Consider the following 4,057-nt stretch of genomic DNA (forward strand, 5'->3'; position numbering starts at 1 on the left):
CCTACCAGCCCTAACCAAATCCCTACACTCCTCTTCAAACGAACAGCCCTAACCAAACGACGCCATCTCCCATCACCGCCGGTTCCATCGACGGACCAGCGTACAAAAGCCATCCTTGACGCCACCACCATCACGTCTCTTCAGTCCCCTCACCCTCTCTACGAGATTATAGAGCCATTAATACTCTGCAAACTAGCTTGTTCAACTTCCAAAAAGGGCAAATGTGAGAATCTTGTGAATACAAGGATGATTCGATGGATAACAGCCTCACCCCATCTTCAGAGTTCGGTTTGCTGAGAAAACTTTCGGATTTTTGGCCCCAACAGCTCTTTCCTTTCACTTCACCTCTGAAAAAGGTGAGAATCCGTCACTTTTCTTCATCATTTCATCTTTTTGAAATATCAGAATTTCCCTCCCTTTAATTTGAAATTCAAAGGCCAAAAGCTTCTTGAAGAAGCTGTTGAAACGTTCCCCTTTTTCAGCTATAAATACAACCCTCTATGGGTTGTTAAAGGGCAGAGATCAATTGATGAAAAAGGGGGAAGAACCACAAAAATATCCCTGTTATTTTTTTCAAGTTTTCCATCATAAAATTCCCTCGGCTAAAAACTTGGTTTTCTCAGAAAAAAAAAACTTATTTTTTACCCTAAGTTTCGATTGTCGCTCTAAGTTTTGGTTGTCGAAATCCCCTCCTTCGGTTCTCGACTGAGCAAGGGCCACTCTGAGCGGATTTGGAGACTCGACGACGATAATAGCTTCAGTTCGCTGTCACAAAGAAGGTAATCTCATTCGTCCTACCTTCGTCTTTAATTTCTTAGAAGTAAAATGTAGTCGTTGAGTGGTTTTGTCGTTTGCATCGTCTCGACCTATTTAAATCTGTTTGTTGCTCTGTATACTCTGAGTATGCGACGAAATGGTTAATACAGGCTATTATACTTAGGAAGAATGATAAGTTAGCTTGAAGAACATGCGAACAGTGACGTCGTCTTGCTTTAAATTAGTTGTCTTTAATCTTGAAGGGTTGTTTCGGGGCTGTTTTAGTGTGCTTATACAGCGTAGCTAAGGTTTTTTCTGGTGACTTGAATAAGAATAAGAATGCATTTTTTTGGTCTTGTTCATATTATGTATTGGTCTAGCATACATTGTGAATCTTCGCTTGTTAACATTTAGTCCCCATTTCCTCGCTGGTTCGACATGGAAGATGGAACTGTTTTGAGTTAAATTCTATTTTGAAAACCTTTTTTTTATGGCATTCTTTCGTATAGTTTCTGGTTTGGTATACTTGAGCTTTAGGTATAAAACTTTGCTTCCTTTAAGATCTATAATGATCAAGTTTGAGATTTTATAACATTAAAACATAATTGAAGTTATAAGGTAGAGTAGGCTGTCCTAGTTGTCTTAGGTCTGTCATGTTAGTCCAGGAAATGGCCTATACAAATTTAGAGGTGACTTTATTTTGTTTCTCTTAAAGAAGGATCTGGACACAAATGTACGTTTAAATCTCATGGTTGTGTGATTTTATTTCTCTGCCTCTGTTTTGAGATTAAGTCATCAGGAACCTGTTTTATGGCATGTTGAATAATTATATAAGAACATCTTGTCGATTCTATTGTTAGGATGGCCTGTGTGTTAGTTGTACTCGACGGCTCGTAACTTGACTAACCTTAGTGAAGACGGACAGCGGTCCTAATTTATGGGCACATTTATTAGATTTCATGTAAAGAAATAATCCAAGAATCACCCCTTATGTTAAAGTCTTCTTTCTTTGAATGAATGTTAGAATCCAGACATTAGTGAAAAGTTCCTTGTTATTTTTTTGTCCTGCACTTACTATATTTTTACTCAGAATTAAAAGGCCTTAGAGTAGTTGAGTTAGTATAAAAAATCAGAATTTGCTTGAAGTTGTTGTATCCTGTATCACATGTGACATCTCCTAATGCCTCATGTCGGTATAAAACCAACTCAAATCTACCTCTTGTTTTCCATGATTGTTTGATCCCTACATTTTCACTTTGTCATGTCTTTGGAATTAAGTAAAATGGGCAAATACATAAACTGATCCTTCTTATATAGAATAATTGCTGCAATTTAGACCAAGTGTTGCTGCATTTTAGGCCATTTTCTACTGTGTTTTAGGCCATTTTTACCACATTTTAGGACTGATTTACTGAGTGCATTTTGGCCAACTGATTGCTATGTTTTTTAGGGTGAAAATGCCACATTTTTAAACATTTTTGGGGTTGCCTGTTGGCTGCATTTGGAGCAGATTGTCGCTGCACTTTTAAGCCAAATTATTGTTGCATTTTGAAAAAAAAAATAGCATATCTTAAGGCAGTTTGAAGCCCAACAGTGGCTGCATTTTAAAGAGCAGCTTGCTAGCACTTTTGGTATCTTGCTGGAAAAAAAAAATTTGAACAAACTGTTTTAGAACAGCTTGCTAGTATTGTCGTCTTGATTATTTTATCTAGCTCTCATTAATTTAAGTTATATAGATTCCTTTTTCCTTGTTGAGAATTGTTTCTAATCCTTATCTTTATCTTTTCTTTTTTTTCATGAGGAACCTTGGGAGCATTTGGAGTTATGGCAACTCCGGATTCTGCCCATGTCAGAGAACCGCAGTTGCAGGATTTAATTGCTCGTGTCTAGCTTCTCCGTCTCCCTTCCTCTCTTTAAATTTCGTGTCTTCGTGCTATCATGTATATACATGTTTATATTCTTGACTAACACTTTTTATGGATTGTATTTGTAGCACATTCGTTTCTCGCTTACGTAGGAACTTATGGAAAATAGTTAGTATGATGGTAAATTTAGTCACTACTTTTCCTCTCCCCTTGAATAATTAATCTTGGCTTACGCGTGTTAGAAATAATAATTGCCCATGTTTTTTTTTTTTTTCTCATCTTTTGTGTGCCAGGTTAAAGTGATTTCCGACTAAAGGAAGTTGACCGAAAAAATAAAAATCTTTTAAATACCTTTAATCATTTTCTCATCACATGCATACGTATGTACATTATATTATAAATACTTATCTTTAGTATACATTGTATACGACAGTCACATTATACCTCATCTTCCAAAACATACATACATAACTCTTTTGAAAACGATATATATTCCTAATACATATAATTTTACATCTTGTATTAATTATGGGTATACCAACATACTATTTTTATATACGCATACCATATCTGTACTATCTTATTTTTTATTTTTTATTTAATTCCCTTGGTCGTATTTTCATTATATGTATACCTATAGTATTATCGTGTCATCATAATTATTTTTTAGTATTCACCTAGGATATACTATCACGTATGTAGATTATTTTCTTGTTTAAAAAAAATATACATCTCCTTATTCTATATGACACTTACTATTCTCATATAAATTAAATGTCATACATACTTTCCTCATGCACACATTAGCATTAACTACTTCCTTTATCTATGCATTTACTCACATAGCTACAATTACGTTAAAAACTTTTTTTTTATACAAATAGCTTTGAGAGAGTAGTTTTCTTTTTCCACAATTCTTTAAATAGGTGATAATAAATAATTAAATAATTCCCCTCTAGTGTTAATTAGACTAAGTTTAAAGACTGTCTTCGGATAGGCTCTGAGGGATGCCTAATACCTTCCCCTCGGGGTAAATGAAACCCTTACCTAGAATCTCACAGGTTTCAAAGACTAAAAAATGGAGTTTACATTTTCCACAAATGGTTTCCTAATATTCCCTAAAATTAGGTGGCGACTCTGAAATTTACAAAACCAGAGGAAACATAGTCATAAGTTGTGAACTAGTTTTAACCCGTTAAAAATAGGGCATGACAATGCCTACAGGTAATCTAAATTCCTTAATTGGTTATATTGGTTGGTGAATGAATTATATGGGTTGTCCATAAAAAGAAACTCCCCCGAAATACTTGTAAGACCCTATAAGACTAGTTTAACATTCGAGGACGAATGTTCTAAAGGGGGGGAAGATGTTATACCCCGTATTTTTCACATTCGGATATTTTAAGAAAATTGCGACAAGTTAAGGACAAGGCTAT

General features: G+C 35.0%; 1 long non-coding RNA gene across 1 annotated transcript; it reads left to right on the top strand.

Moving 5' to 3' along the window:
- On the top strand, positions 1-2,897 carry LOC132614129 (uncharacterized). Its single transcript, XR_009572187.1, has 2 exons — positions 1-779; positions 2,558-2,897. It is a non-coding gene; the product is annotated as an uncharacterized LOC132614129 (long non-coding RNA).
- Positions 2,898-4,057: the final 1,160 nt, after the last annotated feature.

Source organism: Lycium barbarum, chromosome 10 (assembly GCF_019175385.1).
Source record: "Lycium barbarum isolate Lr01 chromosome 10, ASM1917538v2, whole genome shotgun sequence".
NCBI classification, from domain to species: domain Eukaryota; kingdom Viridiplantae; phylum Streptophyta; class Magnoliopsida; order Solanales; family Solanaceae; genus Lycium; species Lycium barbarum.